Source organism: Schistocerca nitens, chromosome 1, assembly GCF_023898315.1.
Source record: "Schistocerca nitens isolate TAMUIC-IGC-003100 chromosome 1, iqSchNite1.1, whole genome shotgun sequence".
NCBI lineage: Eukaryota > Metazoa > Arthropoda > Insecta > Orthoptera > Acrididae > Schistocerca > Schistocerca nitens.
In genome coordinates this window covers 733,273,696-733,286,957 of record NC_064614.1, presented here as the reverse complement: position 1 = coordinate 733,286,957, position 13,262 = coordinate 733,273,696, and the positions used below count along the sequence as shown (strand labels likewise).

The 13,262-nt window shown below is 47.6% G+C and overlaps 1 protein-coding gene across 1 annotated transcript in view; it reads right to left on the bottom strand.

The window, feature by feature from the left end:
* LOC126260010 (ER membrane protein complex subunit 2-like) overlaps positions 1–13,262 on the bottom strand; it is a 72,274-nt gene that overhangs the window by 42,819 nt on the left and 16,193 nt on the right. The gene's annotated exons all lie outside the window — the stretch shown is intronic.

Genomic DNA, 13,262 nt, shown 5'->3' with positions numbered 1-13,262 from the left:
TTACGTTTCTTGCTCTTCTCATTTCTATTACTACTCATTACCTTCATCTTTCTTCAATTTACTCTCAATCCATACTCTGTACTCATTAGACTGTTCATTCCATTCATTCAGCAGATCATGTAATTCTTCTTCACTTTCACTCAAGATAGCAAAGTCATCAGCAAATTGTATCACTGATATCCTTTCATTTTGAATTTTAATTCCACTCCTGAACCTTTCTTTTATTTCCATCATTGCTTCCTCTATGTACAGATTGAACAGTATGGGCGAAAGGCTACATCCTTGTCTTACACCCTTTTTAATACAAGCACTTCGTTCTTGGTCGTCCACTCTTATTATTCCCTCTTGGCTGTTGTACGTATTGTATATGACCCCTCTCTCCCTATAGCTTACCCCTACTTTTTCCAGAATTTCAAACATCTTGCACAATTTTACGTTGCTGAGTGCTTTTTCCAGGTCAACAAATCCTATGAACATGTCTTGATTTTTCTTTAGTCTTGCTTCCATTATTAACTGCAATGTCAGAATTGCCTCTCTCGTGTCTTTACCTTTTCTACAGCCAAACTGATCGTCACCTAGCACACCCTCAATTTTCTTTTCCATTTTCTGTATATTATTCTTATAAGCAACTTGGATGCATAAGCTGTTAAGCTGACTGTATGATAATTCTCACACTTGTCAGCTATTGCCATCTTTGGAATTTTATGAATGATGCTTTTCCGAAAGTCAGATGGTATGTCGCCAGACTCGTACACTCTACACACCAATGTGAATAGTCGTTTTGGTGCACTTCCCCCAATGATTTTAGAAATTCTGATGTAATGTTATCTATCCCTTCTGCCTTATTTCCTCTTAAGTCCTCCAAAGGTCTTTTAAATTCTGTTTCTAATACTGGATCTCCTATCACTTCTAAATCGACTCCTGTTTCTTCTTCTATCAACATTGGACAAATCTTCCCCCACATAGAGGATTTCAATGTATTTTTTCCACCTACACACTCTCTCTTCTGCATTTAACAGAGGAATTCCTGTTGCACTCTTAATGATATCACTCTCACTTTCAATGTCACTGAAGGTTGTTTTGACTTTCCTGTATGCTGAGTCCGTCCTGACAATAATTTCTTTTTCAATGTGTTCACATTTTTTCCTACAGGCATTTCGTCTTAGCTATCCTGCACTTCCTATTCACTTCATTTCTCAGTGACTTGTATTTCTGTATTCCTGAGTTTCCCGGAACATTTTCGTACTGCCTCCTTTGATCAATCTGCTGCGCTAGTATTAGTCTTCGTCATAAGAAGGTGGAATTTTGTTAAAATTCAGCAAAGGTGCAGTTGGGCGATGAAGTCTGGCGCCGCTGGCAGTGTGTGGTAATAATCGGCAGCCAGTAGGCCAGGCAGAGTAAACATGGTACGGAGCTGCAGCAGCATATTGCACATACAATTTGTTTGGCTGAAGCAACAGCAAGGCAGGGAACTGCAGCGTTGCTTGAAGTTATTGCGATGTATGAGGCGGGGCACAAGGCCAGAGCCAGGAGGGCGATGTGTAAGTGGTTGACATATGGTAATTTACCCCTGCCATAGTTTCTGTCTCTCTCTGACACTACGTCAGAAGTGAGGGGAAAAGCAGTATAAATAGTCAGGCACTTTTAGCTAAAGACGAGTGTGTGCCAGGTCAATTGAGAGTTGGGATGGACCTGTGCTGGCTTACGCTTATAGGGGCCAGTCTAGCAGCAATGTTGTAAATATTCTGTGTAACCTGTACTTTATTTCTATGTACTTGTTCAGGCTGTATTCCGCCTCCGGGGAAACAACACAGGGGTGGGACGGAACAGCAGTTGGGTACTTGGAGACTGCACGGTCTGCCTGAAGGACGGCAGTGATAGCAGTCTGCAACGGGTCCAGGATGGGCCACGTTCGCTTCCCACCTAACATACTGGGGTCCGGGCGAGGCGTACGCTGCGGGAGGCGCTGGTGCGCTGAAACAGCGTCAGGGATGGCGGCGGGTGTTGCCATCCGGCAAGTACTATTAGCGGCAAGTTTTGGCACTACATCCAGGAGGGCGCGAGTTAGAGTCCGGTCCTGTCCTGGGAGAAACGGCGGCTGAGGGCCATGGGTGACCAGTACAACCACCTTCGTCCCATGGTCGGGCGGAGCAGGCCAAACAGGGCAGAGGGCGGCGGGGACCAGGGACTGTAACAGTCTCCGGAATTGCGAGCAATTATGCGGTGCAACACCCGACGCATTGGTGAGCGGTGACCAGGCGAGTGCAGCCATCTCCCAGCTGAGCGGCCTTGATGGCGGAGCAGTGGCATCAGCATACCAGGAGTTGCTGAGCTGGCTGGACTCACAGGACAACACTGTGGTAGGCACGCCGACACTACACTGCACCCATCGTAGTACTGTAAATTATGTGAATAAAGGATACTTCCGAATACCGCTGTATGACTCTGCACTGCCCCTTGACGCTATTGAACTTGCTCAGCCTCCTGACGAAATACGGCATGGTGGGTCCCGGCTTCAGCTCGGCCATCTGGAGTCACAGGTTCGATCATCGACACCCCGCAACAGTGGTGTCAGATGTGGTGCCGGTTACAATGTTGGTACCGGATTTCTACTCCCACATCTTATGTCGAGCAAGTAGCATTGGGGTGTGCCTGCGTAGAGGGGTAGTTAAGGTGTTTGGTTGCATTTGTGGTGGGTGGTCGTACACTTCTTGTTACGTCTTGTCATTTGGGAGGTGTTCGTCCGTACCATTATAGGGAGCAAAAAAGGAATGTCACCTGCACATGAGCACGATGGGGATGGGTGAGTGATGTTTGATTTATTGTCATTCTTTTGTGTTTTAAGGTGTTAAGTATCAATTAGGGTCGACTTTTTGAAGGTGTCTTTTGTAAGGCCGGAGGAGCCTGTAGATTTATCTGAATTTTCAGAAGAAATGGGGGACATGACAACATAGCACCTAAGTGATGTAATTTTTGTAACCTGTCAGGTCATGTATTACCGTGTACAAAGTGGGTGCCAAAGAGTTGTTTTATTTGTAGCAGATTTGGACATTTGGTGCGTAATTGTTCAGAATGTAGATGGACAAAGATTCGCCGCAAGAACTAAGTTTTAGGAGTAGCAGAGTGGAATTAATACTAACAGTAGAGCTATAAACAAGAATGGTAGAAACAAGACAAGCAGCAGAGGCTGTGGCAGCGGAAGTTGTAGATGCTCTAACTGAGTAATTCAGGTATTGTCAGAGGCAAAGATAAGGGACAAAGAAAAATATGAAGGATTACCAGGTTGATTTGAGGCACTGCAAGTAGGGGAAGGGACACTGGGTGAAAGTAAATTACAAGTCTTGGAGTGTCATAGACCGTTTGACCTGGCAATCACGGCATTGATTAACCCCTTTTCAGGTAAAACAACGGAGGGTGTGTTGGTATTCCTTAATGACATTATCACAATGGCTGAGGCCAATAGGTGGTCGGATGTTGTAAAGTTGAGAGTGGTGAAGTTACACTTGATAGGGGATGCCAAGTCGTAGATACTGTACCGTGAAACTTTGAACAATGTGGGGATATTTGCAGAGCTTGAGGCTGGGTTACGCCAGAGGTTTTGAAGGGACCAGACTACTAGGGTCATTGGTACCTTTTTCCACGAACTTTAAACACCCACAAAGAATAAGAACAAACAATGGTGATGACAAAGAGACGACATAGGACAAGAAAGACACAGACAGAGACCAGAAAAAAAGGAATTAAAATCACACCGAGTGTGACAGTGGTTGGCCGACCATAGAAGCAAAAAAAGGAAAAGCTAACCACCAAGAAATGCACTAAAAACCCCAGTCTAAAATCGTTGGCCAAAGGCCAGACAACACAAAAAAAGGGCAAACACTTAGATCAAGCGATAAAAACCCCTTGCACGAATAAAACTCAAAACTAAATCTGCCATCACAATGTCATCTGATAAAAGTGCAGGAAGCGTATCAGTCAGCGCAAACGTCTGCCTGCGTGGAGTTAAAAGCAGGTAGTCCAACAAGATGTGGACCACCGTCAAAGCTGACCCACAGCGACATAAAGGCGGGTCCTCACGGCGCAATAAATAGCTCTGTGTCAAGCAGGTGTGGCAAATGCACAGCCAGCACAGGACAATAGAGTCCTTACGAAAGACCCGCAAGGAGGAGCGCCACGCACCGGTAGCCTCCTTGATGGCTCGAAGTTTGTTGGGTGAAGGAAGGGTGTGCCATTCTTCACCAAAGGTGCGAAGTACCTTCTGCAGCAAAACTGACCTCAGTTCACTATCTGAAAGGCCAATCTCCAAGGTTGGTACACCGACAGCCTGTTTGGCCAGCGAGTCAACACGTTCATTTCCCAGGATGCCGACATGACCTGGGGTCCACACAAAGACCACAGAGCGGCCGCAATGGGCAAGAGTATGGAGGGTCTCCTGGATAGCCATCACCAGACGAGAGCGAGGGAAACACAGGTCGATAGCTCGTAAACCACTCAGGGAGTCACTACAGATAACGAAGGACTCAACTGAGCAGGAGTGGATATACTCTAGGGCGCGAGAGATGGCAACCAGCTCTGCAGTGAAAACACTGCAGCCAGCCGGCAATGAGTGTTGTTCATAATGATCCCCTAGGGTAAGAGCATAACCGACACAACCAGCAACCATTGAACCATCAGTATAGACAACATCAGAGCCTTGAAATGCGGCAACGAGTGAAAGAAAGCGGTGGCACAGGGCCTTAGGAGGGACTGAGTCCTTCGGGCCCTGTGCCAAATTGAGCTGAAGGCATGGGCGGGGCACACACCATGGGGGTATACGCAGAGATGCCCAAAAAAGAGATGGAAGAGGGAAAACCTCCAGCCCAGAGAGAAGAGCTCTGACGCGAACCACAATCGTACACCCTAGTCGGGGCCACCATTCCGGAAGATTGACGACCAACTGAGGGAACAGGAGACGATAATTGGGATGCCCAGGCAAGCTATAAACGAGTGTAGCATAAGCGGCCAGTAATCGTTGGCAGAACCGCAATAGAGGGACACCTGCCTCCACAAGTATGCTGTTGACAGGGCTTGTCCGAATCCCGCTGTGAAGGATGGGGTTCAGTAACTGCAAAGCAAAAGGTGATGCCAAACCGTAAGCCAGGCTCCCATAATCTAGACGGGACTGAATTAACGCCTTGTACAGCCGTAGAAGGGTACACCTATCGGCACACCAGCTGATGTGACTCAAGCAACGAAGAGCGTTAAGATGCCGCCAACATGTCTGTTTAAGCTGCCGAATATGAGGGAGCCAAGTCAACCGGGTATCAAAAACCAATCCCAAAAACTGATGCGTCTCCACCACAGCAAGAGGTTCGCTGACAAGATAAAGCCATGGCTCAGGTTGAACAGTGCGTTGCTGGCAGAAATGCATAACGCAGGTCTTGGCAGCTGAAAACTGGAAGCCTTGCAGATAGCACTCTGCAGCTGCCGTTCAGCAGCTGCAATGCCAGTGGAGTTAAAGTATAGGCAGAAGCCATCAGCTTACAACGAAGCTGAGACAGACGTTCCCACCATTGCAGCAAGCCCATTAATTGCAATTAAAATGAGGCAGACACTTAAGACAGATCCTTCCGGTATCCCATTCTCCTGAACTCAGGAGGTCGCAACTTGCACATGGAAGGAACGATGGGACAGAAAATTTTGTATGAAAATCAGAAGCAGACCCCGAAGACCCCAACCATGAAGTGTAGAGAGGATGTGATGTCGCCATGTCGTATCGTTTGCCTTCCGCATGTCAAAAAAGATGGCGGCCAGAAGCTGATGGTGGGCAAAGGCCGTACGAATGGCAGACTCCAGGCACACCAGATTATCGGCGGCAGAGCGGCCCTTACGGAACTCACCCTGAGACGGAGCCAGAAGGCCCCAAGACTCCAGCAGCCTACTCAACCTCCAGCTCACCATGCGTTCGAGCAACTTGCAAAGAATGTTGGTGAGGCTAATGGGGCGGTAGCTGTCCACATCCAGTGGGTTCTTGCCAGGTTTCAACACGGGGATTACGATGCTTTCCCGCCAATGCGATGGGAAGTCACCCTCAACCTAGATATGGTTGTAAAGGTTTAGGAGGTGTTGCTGGCAGTCCACCGAGAGGTGTTTGAGCATCTGACAGTGGATGCGATCTGGCCCGAGAGCTGTATCAGGGCAAGCGGCTAGGGCATTTTGGAATTCCCACTCACTGAACAGAGCATTGTACGATTCAGGGTGGCGTGTGTGAAATGAAAGGATCCAACATTCCCACCACTCTTTCAGGGAGCGCAAGGCCAGTGGGTAATTCGCAGAAGCGAAACTCTGAGCAAAAAGTGGTTTGCAATTGTGTCGGAGTCACTACAGACTGCTCCATTCAGTGAAAGCACAGGTACGCTGACGGGGGTCCGATAGCCATAGTGTCGAGTAATCTTGGCCCAAACCTGTGATGGAGAGGTACGGAGGCCAATGGTGGGAACATACCTTTCCCAGCAATCCTGCTTGTGTTGGCAAATGAGGCGGTGGGATTGCGCACAGAGCCGTTTAAAGGCGATGAGGTGTTCCAATGAGGGATGCTACTTGTGACGCTGGAGTGCCCACCTGCGATCTTTAATCACCTCAGCGATCTCGGGTGACTACCAAGGCATAGTCCTCTGCAGAGGGGACCAAGAAGAACAGGGAATGGCAGATTCTGTGGCAGCAACGACGCAGGTGGTGACCGAGTAAACCACGGAATCAATGGCGTCATTGGAAAGAGGCTCAATAGTAGCAATGGAGGTGGACAAGTCCCAGTCAGCCTTATTCATAGCCCATCTGCAGGGACGCCCAGAAGAGTGACACTGTGGAAGTGACAAAGATCGGAAAGTGGTCATTACCACACAAGTCGTCATGCACACTCCATTGGACAGATGGTAATAGGCTAGGGCTGCAGATCGAAAGGTCGATGGCTGAGTACGTGCCGTGCGCCACACTGAAATGTGTGAGGGCACCATTATTTAAAAGAGAAAGGTCGAGCTGTGCCAATACTTGCTCAACGATGCTGCCTCGGTCTGTTGCCACTGATCCACCCCACAGAGGGTTATTGGCACTGAAGTCGCCCAGTAACAGAAACGGTGGCGGCAATTGGGCTATCAGTGCAGCCAGGACATGCTGCGGGACATCACCGTCCGGTGGAAGATAGAGATTGCATACAGTGACAGCCTGAGGCGTCCACACTCGAACAGCGACAGCCTCTAAAGGTGTTTGTATAGGGACGGACGCGCTGTAAAGGGAGTGAAGAATGTAGATGCAGACCCCACCAGATACCCTCTCATAAGCTGCCCGTTTCCTATTTTAACCCTGATAGCCAAGGAGGGCGGGAGTCAGCATCGCCGGAAACCATGTTTCTTGAAGAGCAATGCAGAGGAAAGGGTGAAGGCTGAGAAGTTGTCAGAGGTCAGCAAGACGGCGGAAAAAACCGCTGCAGTTCCACTGGAGGATGACATTGTCCATGGCCGAGAAAGGCGTGAAGGGACTGGGGAGGGAGATTACGCCAATGGGTCACCTGCTGCCACTGATTGAGTACCTGTGCGAGTGACATCCATTGTGTCAGAGTCCGGCGAGATCTAGGTCCTCAGCGGACGCCAGAATCTCTACCTTGCTCTCAGACACAGAGCTTGTAGGTTGCGATGGGGTGGGTGTCACCTCAAGTTCCTTTGACTTAGAGGTCTTCTTCTTGGACTTTTCTCACTGCTCCTTGGGTTTCACTGGCTGGGAGGGCTTCACCGATTCGGTCTCTGGGACGGAAGGAGGATCGCGAAGCCCTACGACCAGCTGCTTGTGGGCACTTATGCCACTGCCGGGCATCATCCTTCCCACTTGTGGAAACCTGGAAAGGGAGGGACCCAAGGGACCCCTTGCTTGTGGGAGGAGCCGATGAATTTTGACTCTTCTTCGATGGGTGGGAGGGGGGGGGTGTTGCTCCTGAGGTAGATGGTGAGGGAGCAACAGCACCGGGTAGTGCCCCCCATGGGCAAGAGGGCATGTGGAGTTGTACGGCTTGGTGAGCCGACTGGAATTCGCTGAACTGATGGGGCTATCACGGTTGTCATAGCGGTGGCATATGAGGAAATCATTCGCACAGGATGGAGTCGTTCATATTTCCTCTTAGCCTCAGTATAGGTCAGTCTGTCCAGGGTCTTGTATTCCATGATTTTCCACTCTTTCATTAAGATCCTGCAGTCTGGCAAGCAAGGTGAATGATGCTCTCCGCAGTTGACACAGTTGGGAGGCAGGGCACATGGAGTATTGGGATGTGATGGGCGTCCGCAATTTCGACATGTGAGGCTGGAAGTACAGCAGGAAGACATATGGCCGAACTTCCAGCACTTAAAGCACTGCATCGGGGGAGGGATATGAGGCTTGACATAACAGCGGTAGACCATCACCTTGACCTTTTCCGGTAATGTATCACCCTCGAAGGCCAAGATGAAGGCACCAGTAGCAATCTGATCATCCTGCGAGCCCCGATGAACGCACCGGACGAAATGAACACCTCAATGCTCTAAATTAGCGTGCAGCTCATCATCAGACTGCAAAAGAAGGTCCCTATGGAAAATAATACCCTGGACCACATTTAAACTCTTATGGGGTGTGATGGTAACTGAAACATCCCCCAACTTGTCACAAGCAACTAACCTTCGTGACTAGGCAGAGGATGCCGTTTTTATCAATAATGACCCAGAGCGCATTTTGGACAAGCCCTCCACCTCCCCAAACGTGTCCTCTAAATGCTCTATGAAGAATTGAGGCTTTGTTGACATAAAAGACTCCCCATCAGCTCTCGTACAAACTAGGAACCAGGGCGAATAAGTGTTACTGCCATCCTGAGCCTTATGTTCCTCCCACGGTGTGGCCAGGGAGGGGAACGATTTGGGATCGTACTTCTGAGCGTTGAATTGAGCCCAAGAATTCTTAGAGACCGCTGGCAGCTGGCCACCAGCAAGAGATGATGTACCACGCTTCATTGTGGGTCATCTGCCCTGATGCCACCCACTCCGACCAAGGGCCCTGCCTGTGGGTGCCGCCCAGACTCAGAAAGGGCCACCTGGCAGGATGGCCATTGCTGAGAGTCCCGATGCCCCAAGGAGATAGGCATCTATTCCTCGGCATCAGCAGAGCGATCCCTGTGTTGTCAGGGCCAACAGGGTATATGGCGCCCCCACCACAACGGACTGGCTACCGTGCTGGATATTAGGTGCAACGAAGTCCACAGTTGTTGTCTCCGCAAAAAGCAACACTGCACAGTGCACGGTGGAAATCGCACCCAGGAATGTGTCCCCACCCAAGTGATGGAGAACAAGCGGGACGGCAATGCAACAACGAGAAAGGTCTCAATGCACGATGGGTACAATGGACCATGTAAGGCATCCTTCCCCAATTGACTCGCTCTTCGGAAGAATTTGGAAATATGGAGGTCAAACCCGAGAGGGGGACCATCACATATAGGCCGAAACATTTGAGACTCCTTTTAGTTGCCTCTTATGACAGGCAGGAATACTGCAGGCTTATTCTAACCCCCCAAACCTGCAGGGGAGAACAGAATAGTACCAGGTTTTCCCAGGAAAAATTAAGTGCGTTAATTATGAGAAGAAATGAGACTGTGAAGGTTTTCTCAGGCAGGATTCGAAAGCTAAATGCACAAACATTCAAACTGTCACCGAATGGGGAGACGAATAAAATGCTGTTACAAGAGGACGAGAACAGGGCATTAGACGTGTTTTTGCGGGTAGTACCGCCGGAGATGTCACGTCGGGTGAGAATGGAGAATCCCAGTGGCCTTGCGGCAGCTCTAAGGATTGCCGCATACTTAGAGGAGGTAGATTATGCGACGAAGCAAAGGGTGGAGCAGCAGAAATTGTGTTTTGGTTGTGGCCAGGTAGGGCATATTAGGAGGCAGTGTCAGCGTCAGTTGTGGTGTTACTCATGTGGGAAAATGGGTCACCTGGCAGTGAACTGCAGGAGTAAAAGTAGGGGGGAACCTCAGCGACAGCAGCCGTTAAACGAGAATGGGACTGCTTCAACCGTCGGAGGGTGGTCCCAGGGAAATTAGGTAAAGCGCATGCAGATGCACAGACGGAATGCTTGGTGAACGGAAGGGAACCGAGGTTTCTGGTTGCCACAGAGCACACGTGTTTGTTATTAGTCTAGCAGGAGAAGGCTTGAGCCACCATGTTGTAGGTTACGTGGGGTGGTGGATAATAAAGTGGAGTCATTGGGTACGACGGTGCTTCAATTTGTGATCACAGGAACTAAGTTTAGCGAGCAGGTAGAGGTGTTACCATGTGTGGGCGAGGGGTATTCGGTGATTCTCGGGCTGGACTTCCTTGACAAACATCGTGCGAAGATAGATCTTTGGCAACAAACAGTGGAACAAGGGGGAAACGGTTGCAAATGAACGAATGTCACAAGGTGCACTTAACGCAAAGGTGACACCAGCTACACTGCGAATGGATTCACTAAAGGTCAATCAGCAGGATAACATGCCGGTAGGTACAGGGAAGGTAGTCTGGGTTTCGATAAATACGGACTAACCAAAGGAGACATTGTACATGGTGGAGCCATTCTTGAGTTATGAGGAGTTGGATAATGCGCACTGTTTTGTGCAAAGGAGTTTAGCTCACGCAAGTCATGTGGAAGGAGATTATAGGGTTCCTGTAAGTATGGATAACTTCGGCAGAGTGGATTTTAGCTTCTCGAAAGGGCTGTAACTGGCCACATTGGTTTTTTTTGATGAAGATGACCTCTATAGGGAGGATTTAGATATGAGCCATAAGCAAAACGTCGATGCAGCGCAATTGAGGGGAAAATTACAGCATTTCAGGGAGATGACAGGGTTGCATTGGAGGCATTGTTATTGACATTTAGTGATTTATTCGGAGTGGTTTACCGGCAACACTGATTACGAAGCATCACATACCAACGGAGGATAATACACCAGTGTTTAGGAAACCATACAGGGTAGCATATCATATGTAATTGCCACTAGAGGAGTTTATAGAACAACAACTACGGGATGGAATCATAGAGCATAGGGATCGTCCATATTCAAGCAATGTAGTTCTCATACCTAAGAAGTCAGCGGATGGTACAAAGAAATATAGGTTTTGTTCTGATTATAGGTTTCTGAATGCGAAAACCATTTTGGACGCATATCTGATTCTGAATATCACAGACACATTGGATAATATGGGATAATGTAAGTATTTTACGATGATAGATTTACGGAGTGGATACCACCAGTTGGAAGTAATGCCAGACGATAGGGCAAAGACAGATTTTACTGTTCCTGTGGGACACTATCAGTATATACGTATGTTGTTCGGGTTGAAGAATGCACCGGCCACTTTACAGCAATTATTAGATGGTATTTTAAGGGGATTGAAACCAAAGACATGTATGGTTTACCTAGATGACATTATAGTATTTTCAAAGGATATACCGGAACATGTATCGCGTCTAAGAGAAATTGACATTAAGTTTAGAAAAATGTAATTTTGCACAGACACAAGTCAAATATTTAGGTCATGTAATCAGTGAACAAGGGGTTCAAACTGATCCTCAGTTAACAGAGGCAGTTCAAAATTTTCTGACACCACATACAATGAAGCAATTACAACAGTGTATTGGGTTACGTTCATATTATCATAAATTTGTAAATTATTTTGCAAAAATAGCTGAGCCGTTAACAAAGCTTTTAAAGAAAGGTGTTAAATTTCAATGGACAGAGGAATGCTAGTAAGCTTTCGATGAATTAAAAATGAGATTAGTTTCTGGTCAGGTGTCGATGTTTCCGAATTTTGAAGAAGACTTCATCTTATCATGTGATGCTTCAAATGGCGCAGTGGATGTGTTCTGAGGCAAATGGTAAAGGGACAGGAGCATCCAGTGGCGTATGCTTCCAGACAGTTAAATAGGGCAGAGCGGATGCATTCCACAATGGAAAAGAAGATGTTGGCTGTAATATATGGAGTAACCTATTTTTGTTGTTACCTTTATGGTAGAAAGTTTAAGGTCGTGACAGATCATGAGGCATTGAGATGATTACTGGGGCTCAAGGATCCTTCTAGTCGGTTAACACTCTGGGCTCTAAAACTGAGTGAGTTTGACTTTGAAGTAATTCATAAGCCAGGGAAGAAACAAGGGAATGCAGATGTATTAAGTCGCAAGTTAGACGCATTAGAGGTAATGGGTAAGAGTGTCACGGAATGGCAAAGGGCACAATCAGAGGAAGAGGAGTACCAGGGTTTTAGAACTCAACCACATTTCATTGTGGAGGGAAATTTGTTGTGTAGAGTTACCAGGTGTGGACCACGGGTAGTGGTTCCAACAAATTTGAGAGAGGAAGTCTTAAAGCAGGCCCATGATCATGTGCTTTCAGGGCATAGGGGTCATCGAGCAACGGAAAGGCAAGTAGCAAAATGATTTTGGTGTCGCACTCGGAGAAGGGATGTGGAACAATTGTGTACCGTGTGCGAGTGAGTGGATGTGATGTGCACAAGAATTCCATTGCAATGGTTACCAGAGGCTTCGAAACCTTTCGAAGTTATCAGGCTACATATCTACGGGCCATATAACAAAACGCCGACAGGGAATCATTACGTTTTAACTATAATTGATCACTTTCTGTGGTTTCTAGCCATGGTCACAATACCAGACCAACAGGCAAATACGGTAGCAAAAGCTTAAGTCAATAGCTGGTTAATGAAGTTCAGGGTGCCTGATATCATAATTACGGATCAAGAAAAGAAACTTCATGTCTGAATTAATGACACAGTTGTGTCAGTTATTGAGAATTAAAAAATTATGGACCAGTCCATTTCATCCGGCAGTGAATGGGAGAATCTTCCATACACGGTATCGAGTTATAACGCCAAAATACATTTGGGGGTCGGAATGTCACCGTTCGAGGTGGTCTATGGAAGAAAGATGCCATCACTGTTTGACGTTCTATGTCCGAATTTGATAGCTAAAGGGGACACAGTGAGGAAATTTGCACGAACAATACAGGAAGTCTGAAAGAGGGTACAGAAGGCCAATATGAAGGCGTTGGAAAGGCAGGAAGAACAGAATAAGCGGTTGGGACCTTTACCACAGTACAGGGTAGGTCAATGGGTACTGATCACAAATCCATATATACCTAAGGAAAAGACGAAAAAATTCTTGACGAAGTACCAGTGACCATACCAGGTCATGGAGATGACTTCGCCTGTAAATGGTGAAGT